This window comes from Rhinolophus sinicus, chromosome 6, assembly GCF_057876585.1.
Source record: "Rhinolophus sinicus isolate RSI-liver-muscle chromosome 6, RSI-T2T, whole genome shotgun sequence".
Lineage (NCBI taxonomy): Eukaryota > Metazoa > Chordata > Mammalia > Chiroptera > Rhinolophidae > Rhinolophus > Rhinolophus sinicus.
Window position 1 is genome coordinate 16,584,220 of NC_142506.1, and position 14,583 is coordinate 16,598,802.

Sequence of the window (14,583 nt, forward strand, 5' to 3'; positions counted from 1 at the left end):
GGAGATTGAGTCAAAGATTAATTATACCTATGTAATGAAGCCTCCATAAAAATTCCAAAAGCACGGGGTTCTAGAATCTTCTAGGTTGGTGAACATATCTATGTGCGGTGAGAGTGACACACCCCCAACTCCACAGGACAGAAGCCCCCATGCTTGGGACTCTTCTAAACCTTGCCTTGTGTTATCTTTATCTGGCTGTTCATCCGTGTCCTTTATCATATCTTTTATTATATAATAAATTGGTAGACGTAAGTCAGTGTCTCCCTGAGTTCTGTGAGCTGTGGTAGCAAATAATCAAATGTAAGGAGGAGGTCATGGGAACCTCCCATTGGTAGCCAAGTGGACAGAAGCTGTGTGCAACTTGGGGACCGGCTACTTGTAACCTGAGGTAGGGAATAGTTTAGGACTGAACCCTTAACCTGTGGAGTCTACTGTAACTTCTCTTAGTGTCAGAACTGAATTGAATTGCAGACACAGAGCTGGTGTCAGAGAATTGGTTGATGTGGGCAAAAACCCCACACATCTGGTGTCAGACATGTTCTATGTGTGAGTAAAGGAAAAACACAGGGAGTTTTTCCTAGACAGCAGCCGTCTTCCGGTGTTTTCACATGGTCATCACTCCCTCTGGGCAAGTGTGCCCTGGTGTCTCTGTGTGTCTAAATTCTTCTTCCTATAAGGGACACCAGTCAGATTGGACTAAGGCATACCCTAAGGACCTCACTTTAATCGAATCTCTCCTTTTAAGGCCTTATCTCCAAATACAGTCACCTTCTTAGATGCTGGAGGTTAGGACTTCAACATATGGATTTTGGGGGGGGGCACAGTTGCACCTATAACATAGATATATACCGATACACATGTCTATGTACAGATACATAAATTAAAATATCTTAACATTTGTTCATGATATCGTTCCACTTAGCTACTTTTTTATTTAGTGAAATCAGGTATCAAATTGAGTTTTCTGAAAACAGAGGCTGAAATGGAGATTTCAAGTGAATTACTCTCAGGACAAATACCAGTGACTTACTCTCAGTGAATGGTGGGAATTAGGATGGGGACGGGGAAGAAGTGAGGATGTAGTTTTGGGTTCGGCCTTCGCCCCACAAGGGTGACAGGAAGAGCTCACAGCAACATCAGCTTCAATCAACCACCGGTGGTTAATTCTCCAGGGAGCCCATGGTAGCAGTACCTGCAGAAGCCGGGCTCTAGCACTCCCAAGAGGAGAAAGACCTCAGGGGACCTGGTGCCAGTGGTATCTACAGCATCACTGTTTACTTCATTCTTCCTGAGAACTGGCCCATAGGTAGAAGAATGGTCTCCCACATTTGCTCATATTTCCTTCCAATCTTTCTACATTTTAACAAAGTCTACTTGGAATTAATTTTTCTGTCTGGTGTGAGGTAGAGATGTACTATGATCTTTTCCCAACAGCTGATGCATTTTCCACACCAGCCACTGAAGTAGGCCATCGGGGACTCACAGGGCCAGAGCAAACAGGAAAATGCTACCAGGTGCTGACCTGGGTATGGACGTTGAAAGAACAGGCTTTTGGCAAAGTTCTCATTTCCAGCTCCATGCCTCCTTATCTGGGGTCTAAGAACAAGTGTTCAACAACCCGCCTCGACCCCCAGAATGAGCAGGAAATACAGAGAGAAGGGATGAAACTTGACAGTAAGGAAGGGGGCTTATATCCAGCCTTGATGTTCAGCTCAGGAAGTGAGGTCCTACCATCATGGCTGAGGTGTGTTGTTCTGAGGGTGGAGGGGCTTGGTCCCTGACCTCCTGGAATTGAGACTCTGAGAAGATGAAAACTGAAGCCTCTCTCATTGAACCTTGTACTCATATTTGCTTTTCTTCCTCCGCGAGAAAACTAGGAATCCTTGGCTGGTGTTTGCAAATACACGTCTAGACTCCCTTTCTCCTGGAGAAAGTGGTGGTCACTGTTGCATTTTCTTCCTTAAGGAAAGTACTGCTGCCTTGGCACACAGTGTATTTTCCTCCTTGGCAAATGCTGAAAAGACACATTCATTCATCTTTCCTGTAACGTCCAACTCCTCTGACAAGTGACTTTCCTTCCAGTCTTGGGAAAACCCTGCTGAGTCTTTAGTTGACCTCTTTATTCCTTTTAGAGTAGAAAAAGAATTGTTCTATTATTTGTCTGAACTTTTCATAAAATCTTCATTTCGTCCTGTACTGCACTTTTCTTATCTTGTTGGTACACTCCTCACCACCAATACACTTCCCCTTCCTCCTCAGGAAGGATACCCGATGTGTATATTTTTATAACTCCTGTGGTTTTTTCTTATCTCTGATTACTTCATGTTAAATTAGCTCAGTTTGGCTGGGGGCACTCACACACGATTGCTTTAGTGAGTGGTACAGCGACCTTTCTGGAAGGGTCTCCTAGTATTGCTGATGAACTATCTGAAGAAAAAAAATGCTGACTTAAGCTGAGCATGTGACCACGTCAGGGATGGGAGTGGGACATATCCCTGACTTCAGACCTATAATTTGCTTGCTCAGTTAAGTCTCCCAGAAGCTAATGTAATAGGAAACAAGGCCTCCTTGCCATAGTAAAGAAGGAAGTAGGGTTACTTTCCAGGGCAAATGGTAGCATGCAATCATTAAGTAGGAAAATGGTCAGAGAGGTTGGTGAACTTGCAAATTGAGGTTATGGTTCCTTTGAATCAGCATGAAAATGACTTAGTCATGGGCATAGGCAATGGGTAAGAAGGAGCAATGATCTCTGGGTCCAGCCCTGGGCCTGGAGTATCACTGAGGCATATACTGGGCAGCAGTCTTTCTTCCTGAAGCTGCCAGTCATGCCGCTTTAGTAGGCTAGAAATGTTTGGAAGATGGGGTGAATCCGTCCTATTTGAGCCTGTGTTTAACCACTTAAACCTGTTTCCCCTCCCTCCCTCCCTCGCTCCCTCCTTCTCTCCTTCCCGCTGTTCCTCCTTTCTCTCTTTCCATCTCTGTATTACAGATTCAGGATAACACTGGTTCAAACTTGTGAAGTAGGTAATTTTTCTTGTCTCTCACCTCCTTTTGAATTGAGGCGATCTGCTTCTCCCCTCCATCCTCAGCTGCTGAGGACCCTCATATTTGCTCTTGCTCTCCTTACATTAGCCCCTCTGCTTCCCCCTAACATTGTATTGCTTCTCTTGACTCTTGCAACTTCTTCAAAATATACCCATAATGGTTCCATCCCCACAGGACCCTGATGATCCAGCTGGATAATCTGCTGAACCTTTTACCTAAGGTGCTGCGACACGGCAGCCGTGACTTAGAAGTGGCTTAACTCCTAATCTAGGAATTTCCAGCATCAGGAGAGCAGTTTGGAGAAAAATTTTTTTAGAGGATGCCAGCATTGGAAACCAGTTATGCCAACATTGGTCAGTGGAGCATATACAAGTGACTGCATCCTTTCAAAGCATAATTTTCAAAAAGTTTTTAAAAAGATGCAAAATACCATGAGTTCATGTTAAAAATGTAATTCAGTTCATTAATGAGGGAAGCAATATCATGGCGAAGCTAATTCAAGGAAAAAAAGAGAAACTAGGTATTTGTAGACAATAAAAAACAGACTGTCAGAATAAGATGTTACCTGAGAAGTAAATTGTTATAGAAGACACAAAGTTGTATAATCTCCTATACAGCAATATTACGACTGGGCAGAAATCATTTGCATGTGTACTGGATAAAAGAATACAGGTTAATTTGAGAAAGTGTCCAGGCTCTAATCAACAGTAAGGAAAACATTAAAGAAAGGTGTGTTCCCCTATGTGGTTGAATATCTTTGCCTGAGAAACATTGTTGTAGTATGACACTGAAAAAGACATACTTTCTTTTTTCAAGTTTTGGACACACACACACACACACACACACACACACTCACATATATATTTTGTATCCGTATATACATATACTATACATATATATGTACCAGGCCAAAAACATGTATACACATGACTTGTATTCATCTTTTGTTATCAGTATATATTGAGTATTACAATTTTAATGCATTTTTTTCCTTTCTAAAAATGTGTATACCTCTCTCTCTCTCTCTCTCTCTCTCTCTCTCTCTCTCTCTCTATATATATATATATATATATATATATATATATATATATATATGTCTGTTTATATCTATATATAAAGTCTCTGGTACTTGTACCTGGATACTGCCCACCAGAGATGCTGCTTTAAGTGGTGAGGTGTAACCTGGGCATCATAATTTTCCAACGTTTGCCCTGTCAATGACCTCTATCCCTTCCCTTAGGGGAGACTTTCTGTAAAAGGATAGGAGTTTCTTTTACCTCATGGGAAAGGAATCCTGCACCATCTTCCTCCACTGCTCAGGTTTCACGCGCACAGGTTCTCCTTGACCTCGTGGTTCTTCATTGCAAGGGCAGGATATCCACCAACTGGCTAAGAGAGCCGAACTCCAAACCAGCAGAGACTCAGTATTTCCCACCAGGAGTCTGGTGGCCTAACAAGCTGGACTAGCCAGTTAGCAAAGAGCACCTGGAGGCACAAGCCTCCTTAACCAGGGGAACGATCTCGTGTGTGCAGCTGGTGGCAGAGAGGGCAGTCTGTCACACGTTAGGTGTCCCAGGCACGCTCTGCACAGACGGCTCCACTGTCAGCTGTGTGTGGATCTTTGATGAAGAGCCGCTGCTCACTCTCTTCTTGGAAAACTTTTAAGGCCGTGCGGCTGCCTTGATCCCTTTATCCTGCAGTTTCTCAGCTATGGATGTTATTTTCACCTCTCAACTGCACTTTCCCCCTTTCCATCCTGTTCTTCAATCCCATAGTAGGTGTTGGGCTCAGTTTTCTTCTACGTCTTTCTCCTCTGGCCTGGTTTCCAGGGCTCCTGTGACTTTTCCTCTCCATCCGCCCCAGGGAGGTGGAAAGGGAGGCGAGTGTCCAAGAAGAGAAGGTGACACTTACAGAAAGCTTTGGAAATATGGTCCAAGCAGGAGACTGTTATGGGTTAGATGGTGTCCCTCAAAATTCGTACGTTGAAGTCCTAATTCCTAGCACTTCAGAATTTGATCGTATTTGGGAATTGAGTCTTTGTAGAAGTAATTTGTTATGATGAGGTCATTACTGTGGAGTCTAATCCAATATAACTGATGTCTTTATAAAAAGGATAAATTTGGACCCAGACACACACACACACACACACACACACACACACACACACACACACCTAGCTTCATGTGAAGATGAAGGCTGAGATTGGGGCCATGTTTCTACAAGCCCCAAACACCGAAGATTTCCAGTGCACTGCCAGAAGCTAGGGGAGAGACACACAATAGGTTTTCCTTTATATCTGAGAAGGAACAAACCTTGCCAACCATTTGATCTACGACTTCTGGCTTCCAGAACTGTGAGACCACAAATTTCTATTGTTTGATCCACTCTGTATACTTTGTTGCAGCCTTCGAAAGCTAGTACCTGGACCACGAAAGACTGGGCCCCGTTTCCTCTTCTGCTTTTCCCTCATGCACGAGAGCGTTTCTCCGGAGCATGTTGCTTGGAAATGTCAGCTGCCCTGGAGTTGCCTCAGGGGCCAGAGGAGGCCCCCTTTGTTCAGCAGAGCAGTCCTGCATTTTGTGTTTTTATACCTTGAGCCTCCATGTAAAAGTTCATTTGCAAAAACAATTCATCTGCCAAAAAAGTTAGGAACCCCACAGCTACCCTAACAACAGGGACTCTTTTCCCAATATTTTGTGAACCTTCCAAATGTTCTCTTTCTAAGTGTTTTCTTTGTGCTGAACGGTGATACGTTCCCTCTCACGAGCAACTGTTTTCATGGCTGCACAATGGACCTGCTTCTGGAAATGTGGGGTCAGGAGAGGGCAAGTATTGAGGCCCTGAAAAAACTGGCCTGTGTTCCCATGTGCCAGCAGGCCAGCTTTACACCAATCACTGTCCAGAGAGCAGGGTCTGGGAGCAGCATGGCTGGGTGGGGTGGTTCCGTGTGGCAAGGGGAGCGTAAGAATGGTGATGGGCTTCCCTACTGAGACAGGTCTTTCCGGCCTCATGTTGGTTTCTTAGCTGGCCTGCACCCCTGCTCGACCCTGCTGGTCCACGCCGCTCAGCACCTTTCTGTCACCTGTGGGCACTGTACCTCTCCCTTCAAAAGCAAGGGCTCATTTATTTCCATCATGTGGTGGGAGCTTGGGGCCACCTCCCCTGTGAGCTGCTATGGCCTTGGAAGCATATTCTAACCTTCCCTCCCAGAAATCTTCTCATTGACCCCTGCTCCAACTACTCTGCGTTATCTACTCATGGAACAGCGTGTCCAATGACACTTTTGAAACTACACCTGGGACCACGGGAGCAGGCAGTAACGAGCTGAGAAAGGGAGCAGCCTCAGTGATAAGAAATACACATTAGCACTCGGGCCATGAATGGTTCTAAGCGCTCTGGCGACAACTCTATTATGTAGGTCCTTTTATCCTCATCTACCAGATGATGAACTTGAGGCTCAGAGAGGTTAAGTAAGTCGCTTAATGTTGCACAGTCAATACATAGCAGAGTGGGGCTCCAACCCAGGCGGCCAGGCTCCAGGGCTCTGCCCTGAAGCGCCATGTTACATCACCTTAATGGCAATTCACATTAGTAGAGGCCTCAATTGCAGGCCCAGGGGAATGGATGCTTGGGTGTGTGTCTGAGGCCTAAGAGAAAGCGCTGAAAACAGTGTGGAAGGGGCAGGTAAATAGTGATTCACCAAAGTAGTAGGGATGGTGCTGTTATACAAAGAGCTAAATAAGGCTTATAATAAGTATGGAGCTAGCCTGCCATTGGGAACTGGTTTACCAAACACAAGCAAGTAGCAGATTGTAGCTTCCCCTGGGGCCTTAGACCAACCTAAAGGAAATGTTACAAACTTGCAAGGGACCCCGGTCTGTCCACAGCAAGGTGGCTCTCCCTCTCTAAAGAAGGTGATAAATAACCCATGCACTTTATTGCCATTTCCAAGCCTAAATTTCCTGGGAAGGGAATTTTTTGACAAGAACCACCTAGAAATGCATGCAAACAGAGAATTATTTCGTATAGGGAGTACATATTTTTAATCCCATGCTGGTTGTTAAGGTCCTTCCTCTCCAGGTTGTGGGATCGAACTGCTTTGCTGGAATGATAGCTAGCCTTTGCCACTTGCAGGGTTAACTGTGTCACCCCTTCTCTGGCGATGGGCTTTTCGTGTGATTTCCATGGCAGGTTCTGGGCTCCACCTACACACTTGATTGACGGCCACAGCTGCCTAGCTAATTGGTGTGTGGGTCCTTCCTGACTGCAGCTTCGGCTTTATTGAATGCTATTCTTTGCTTGGCCCTGCACTGGTGGAAAGTGCAATTGCCAGCTGCAACAAGTGGTCCTGTGAGCGCCAGTCCAGCCGGGCTGCCACTGTGCCAGTGAAGTAACTGGAGCTGAGCCTTTGTTGGACCCACTGCCGGGCTGACTGGGAGCTTAAAAGACACAACAGCTAATAGGCACGGAAAGCAGTGGTGTCTCCCTGGAGGCACCGGCAGCTCCCACAGGGAATCGATATGGCAGACGTTATTCTGCTTCTACCATGGTCCCTTTTCGCCAGACTAGGTACTGGGAGGGGTGTCTTCAGAGTACACTATTCATTTTACATGGAGAATTGGAGGTGAGACCAGAGGAGGTAATAGCTGCTCTTTCAAAGTGCCTTCTGCTGGAGATTTGTGATGAGGGGACTATCGACCAGCCTCTTCTTCTAGAGAGGAGATATTCTCCTTAAAAAAATAAAAAAATTCCACACATGAGTTCCAGTCAAATAACTGTGAGGTTGTCAGTGCTCTGGAAAGCAAATTATGATAAGCGTGTCGGACTTGCGGCTCTGGATTCCCACCCCTGTCTCACCGCTGCTGTCTGGGGCTTCCACAGGCAGGTGTGAAAGGGCAGTGGAGTACTGCTGCCAGTGTGTGAGCTGCACCCGCCAGCTCTGGGCACTCTGTGTGCCGCCACCACTGACATGAATTCGAGATCCGGGCCCAGGAAACCCAGGGCTACCGGCATCCTTGCTCGGTGGGGAAGCTCAGGAGAACATACTACCCCATTTCTCTTCAGTATCAAGAAATACTAAAATTTAGTTCTCAGTTTCTGCTTCATTTCTGGTCTTGGTGGAGAAAGCGTGGGGTGGTGATGACTCTGTCCTCGCTGTCTGAAGATAAGCTGGGCCTTGGGGGTGGTGAAAAGCAGTTGGGTACCTCTCCTATAAGAGAGGGCCCCAAATACTAACCATAGCTCTGGAGGGAGGAAGAATCAGTGAACCTTGGGGATGTTATTCATATTCTCTAAATATCCATTTATGCATCTAAAAATGAAGGAAATGAAAACTGCGCCCAGAATCGTTACAGGGACTGATTGAGCTAATACACACATATTGCAAATGTCCAGGACTCTTGTGTCCATAAATTGATGGAGTCACCCTGTCCTATAATGCACAAATAAAAAAGTCCAGAACCATATGATTTCACTGATATGTGGGATATAAAACTGAAAACAACAAAGGAACAAGACAAATATAGAAACACAAACTCATACACAGACAATAGTTCAGTGGTTACCAGTGGGTAAGGGGGTGGGGGGGGTGGTAGATGAGGGTAAATGGGATCAAATATATGGTGATGGAAGGAGAACTGACTCTGGGTGGTGAACACACAATGTGATGTATAGATGATGTGTTACAGAATTGTACACCTGAAACCTATGCAATTTTACTAACAATTGTCACCCCAATAAACTTTAATTAAAAAAAAAAAGATGCCCCAACTTGTTGGTACATGTAGGGTGGGAAATCCAGTATCTTCCCCACCCCTTCTACCTGCGGGAATTCGCACAGTACCTATGCATCTCCTGGTTGCCACTCTTTTTTCCGGCACATATGCCACATGTCCTGTGTTGCTTAGTTCTCAACTCACTCAGTTGGGCTTTTCTCTCAGCCCCACTTGACTTCATAGTGGGGCTCCTTCACTTTTCCTTTGTTTCCCCAGGCTTTTCTGGAGCACCAGGCATTTGGGTGTAGCAGTCCTTTAAAGAACAAAGTTTTCAGATGACAGCAGGTGCTATAAAGCTGAGGGTCTCTCCTGCGATGGCTGTCCCACTGGGCAATGTGTCTACAACTCCTGCCCTGATGAAAAGGCTTGCTCTGCCCGTGTTGTTTCCTCCCAAGCAAGGGCATACATGCCTCCCTAATTCCTTCTAGCATAACTGAAAATGAGCATAATGAAGGCCCGGGGGCCACTGGAACTAAAGTACCATGCAGAAGTCAACTTAGACATGGCACAAACTCTTACTGCTTCGGGATCCCTAATGCACCTTATTTTTAGCCTGCTCCCATGTGCCCAAGTGCACTTCTCCCAACCACAGGGAGAGATTGGATAGCTGTAATTCATGGAAAACAGACCAAACTTCCTCTTGATGCTAGCGTGGGGCCGGAAGATTTTCCTTTAACTTGGTCTAGAACCTACCGCTGAAGTATCGCTATTACCCACCCAGGGCAAAGCACTTCCCAGGATGGTCTACGGTGTCAATATTCATTCCCTTCTGAAGAAATACCATCTTAACAGCAGTATGGGATAGGCCGGTGGTCAGACAAGGCTTCGTACAATCGTCCAACATGGGTACAAGTCTCAAAGTCTGAGTTATTTGGTCTTTCTCATGGTTGTCTTCCTACGTAAATGTACAGCACTTAGTTCAGTGCCAACTAAGATCATCATTGGCAAATTGTAGTCATGGTTACTGGTTATTGTTATGACAATGATGACGACGATGATGATGATGATTGATGAACAACATCCTGGTTTTAACCACTGTGTACCTGGCTTTGCTTTTCCTGTAGCATTCGTTCCCTTCCCAGCACCCAGCTTCCCCTTGAATTTTGCTGTGAGGCCTACTATAGCCATGGTGTCCTGCCCTGGGACTTGTTTTCCACAATTAGAAATGGAGAGTGTTAAAATACATACATTTCAAAATGCTTTGCTGTGCGAGCATTCTTCTGTATTTCCAGATTGATCTGCGTGCTCCTTAACTGTTTACCTATTTATGGGGGGGATTTTCCATTCACCCTTGGTACTGAGAGTTCTGTTATTTCCTTGATTGATGTAATAGACTCTGCAGACACACTGCAAGTTTACAAACATCAAACAAATATGCATTTCTAATGAATTATTTACATTGTGTATGAGCATTAGTGCAAGTGGTTTTGTTGAAGTGGAATTACAAGTCAACAATCAGGGCCAGATGAAAGGAGGGGACTCTTTGTTCACTTCCCGTTAGCTGGAAGAAAAGATTGCTGGGAAAAGTGAAGATTTTAAGAACTTTTGTATGAGGGGAGGGGAGGAGAACTGAAGGCGTTTTGACAAAGAGAAAATATTAGCGTTGTAGGGTGTGGAACAAGAGAAAAATTAAGATACGGGAGAAAGAAATGGTGAATTTGGCTGGCTGGGTGAGCTGCGTGTAAAGCAAAAGCCATCAGGCTCCCCCACTGTAGGCCATGTTTGTATTGATGTCCAGCAGTGTTACGTACTTTGTAAAGGAAGAGAACAGAAAATATTATGGAAATAATAATAACAGTGATCCTAGAGATAGCCAAATATTTACTGAGTGCTTACCATATGCTAGATCTTGGACTATGTGTGACCTTATTTAACCATCCCAATATGCTAATGGTAACATCATGATTTTCCCTTTGTCCATGAAGAGACTAAAATGTATTATTGCTAGCAGCGTTCCCAAGGCCACACAACTATGAAATGTTGGAGCTAGAATTCAAATTAAGGCTTGTCTAAATTCAAAGCACTAAGCTGATTCTTATGCACTAACACTTAAATAAATAAATACCATGCACATCTAGAACAAACTTTACCCTGAGGATATTCACTGAGCTCTCTGGTTGGGGTGACCTCGTAGTTCATAATCTTGAATTTTTTTCTCTTCTGAACATGGAATACTTAAACTCGCAAGACTTTCTAGAGAGTCAAATCATTTTCTCAGGAGTTGACTATTTCCTTTTCTTGCTGGAAATTATAATTGGGTTGACGTCATCACTGGTAGCTAAACTTTTTGTATTACATGCGTATGAAGAAATGTTGATATGGTTTTCAGAACAGGAAAGTTTACCTATTATTTTTACTTTTCCTCCCTCCATCCCCTCCTTTCTTCTTCCCTCCCTTTCTCCCTATTTTCCTTCCATACCACGTTAATTGAAAGCTGCCATTTGCCTTTCACGTTAAAAAAAATAAAATCTTGGCTTTCAGAAGAAATAACACTTGCAAAGTTTTACCCTGAAGTAATATTAGAAGGGCAATTTCAAACAAACAAATTTGGTATCATTATCAACAATTGAGCATTTTTTATATGTCGAACGTTGTGCTTAGCACATATATTATTGTCTCACACATCTTTGGAAGAAAGCACTATTATTATCTCTAGTTTAAGTGATATTATTAGCTCCAGTTTAAAAAAGAATAAGCAGAGGTTTTCACTTGCCCAAGAGCACACAGCTAGTACGTGATGGAGGCAGCACTGAATCTAAGCTGCTGGATTCCAAACACTGTGCACTGAATCAAAACACCGTATTGCGTGTTACCTGAGGAAGAGCCAGCCCTGCCAAATCCATAGTAGACATGAGGAATGGTTAGCTATTAGACATCTGTCCATCTCTTTGTCCATCCGTTCATCCATCCATCCATCCATCCATCCATCCATCCATCCATCCATCCATCCATCCAAAAAGTATCTGTTATGTAGTACAAACAATATATTGGCTTTCTGAACAAGCAGGAAAATGAACTGCTTGGAGTTTTCCATCCCCTTAATAATCTGTGATGTTTCTAAAAAGAATAGAACTAGAGAAAGGATGTGCTGAAAGAAAAAGTCGAGAGCCTTCTTTCTCCAAATAATTACGGTAGTATATGGCCTAAGTAGGTAAAAGATTAAGGGGCTGGGCAGGGCATTAAATGTAGGGTCGGAATGATGCAGCTCTTGTTTTCTGATTCTTGGTACTTTCCTTTAATGGGGACAGGAAACATGGTGTGAGTCACTCAGTTTGTCCCACTTTGTTTCTGCGATAGCAGGCTCAGCAGATTTCCCCTTGTAAACACTTGCTTCTATGGACTCCTACCTGGAAAATATTCAACAACGTTCCATACCTACTATGTGCCAGGCACTGAGTAATATGGAGTCCCTTCTCTTAAGCAGAACTCAGGAAATGATAATTTTCTCATGTTTTATACTGGCATGCTTTCCAAACTCTGGTCCAACAACTGTATGCACCGGAAGTATCCACGGAGATTTATAGCCATCCCTTTTTTTTCTTTTTTGGGGATAATCAGTAGACCAAAGTGATTAAAGGCAGGCTCTGAAGATTTGACTGCCTGGGTTCAAATCCTAGTCTTGGTCAAGTTACTTAGCCCCTCTGGGTTTCAGTTTCCTCATTATGAAGGATGAGAATAGCAGTTTCTAATTTAGATGACTATGATGAGAATTTAGAGAGTTAATATAATACATAACTGTCTGCCACATAGTTAGTAATAGATTATCAGTTATTATATTAAAAGTATAAATCATGAAATTGCTAAGATGAGCTGGATGAGAATTTGGGGGGTTGAGGCCCAGGATCCTTCTTTTTTCAGGTATTCCAGGTGATTCTGCTTCTGGATCTTGTTTTGAACCCAATGACATAGAGCCAGTGAAATACTCATAAGTATGAGTTTGTGTCCTAGGTTTATTTCTCTCTCTCCTTTTCACCAATTGCTTTTACTGCTTTGTGTCCTATTAGAAATCTCACTTCTTGCAAACATCTTTTTCTTGTTTGGGTTCTGTTGAGTCCTCCTCTTAAGATGTAATGTTGATTAGAAACGACTACTCAGAAACTAGAAGCTGATTCTTTCCCCCGCATGTGGTCCATCTTCCCTGGCTGTTATTCGCGTGGTTTGGTTGGCCCTGTGAGGTTATAAATCCCTTGGCATAGAGCCACTTCTATGGGGTTGCACACAGTCAGGACTCAATAAATATTAAGTTTGTTAAGGATCTAGGCACATAGTTCAAGCAGGTCTGATTATTCTTGCTACAGTCATTTACAAGGACTTTATTCAACTGATGGGAGTAGTTTTCTTGATATCAGCCATGATCAATAAGTCACTATTCTATATTTATAAATCTTAAAAATATAAAACCAACGGGGGAAAAAATCACGTAGTAAATATTACGTATTTTGGTATACTTATCTCTTCTCTATCTGGGACTCACTGTCTATGTAATGTTGACCACACAGCCTATGTAAGAGTAACAAAATCAGGAGAGAGTTCTAAGACAAGCAAGAAAGGCTATTAACATGCAAATAACTCTATGCCATATCTTTAGAAGCTACAGATTGGCTTTCTGGACAGCAACAATGCTTAGGCTATAGAGAAGTTGTTCCTTTCCTGCTTCAATCATTGATTCTAGAGGGGACTGCCATCCTGATTTGTCCAAGATGTGGGTACAAGACCCATGTGGAGTCAGTTTGGGCTGCTACAACCAATGACCATAGATGTGGTGGCTTAGAAACCACAGAAATTTGTTTCGTATAATTCTAGAGGCTGAAAGTTCAAGATCAGGGTGCTGCTAGCATGGCTGGGTTCTGGCGAGAGCTCTCTGCTAGGTTGCAGATGGCTGACTTCTTATATCCTCACATGGCAGAAGGAAAGGGGAGAGAGCTCTCTGGGGTCCTTTTATAAGGGCACTAATCCCATTCAGGAGGGCTCCACCCTCATGACTTAACTACCTCCCAAAGGCCTTACCTCCAGGTATCATTGTACTGGGGACTAGGATTTCAACATATGAATTTTGTGGAAGACATAAATATTCAGTCCATTGCATTGGGTCAAGTAGAGATCTCCCCTGAGAGTTCCTGAATTGAAATTACTGATGAAAATCATCTAGATCTACTATGGCTATGGCCGGCATCATGCAGTTGGTGGTTTAGAGAATAAACCCAGCAGGCAGAGATGCATTGCTGAGAGATAGTGAAAGGGAGTCATGGCAGCATTTGAGGCCCTGGTTTAGTTCTCTCAGCCTCATTGCAACCCCATCCTCTCTGCAGTGTAGTATGTGACGTGACTGCTTTCTCTTTTTTGCTTATATTAATATAAATTGGTTTCATTTGAGTGCCATGATGTTCTGACTTGGTAGAATGGAATTAAGTGTGGGGTTGAGACTCTGTAAAACGTATTCTTCTATTAATATAGCTGTAGCAGGATACATTTTTGACGTCTAAACAGTGTCACACTGTTGGATCACAGCAAAGTAGGGGTTAACTAACATCGCTAGACATTTTTCAAATAAATTGCTGTCTAGTTACCTCTGCTTTCCTGTAATGGCATTTAACTCTTTCAACTAAATGCAAGATTTCATCTTTATCTTTCTTAAATTCCTTGTTGGTGGTTATGGCTCGGTACTCTAACTTATGTCAAGTATGAACATTGATGTTTGTCATCTATCAGATCATCTCTCCCTTCTGAATTTGTGTCATCTGCAAATTTGATAGATGTGTATTTT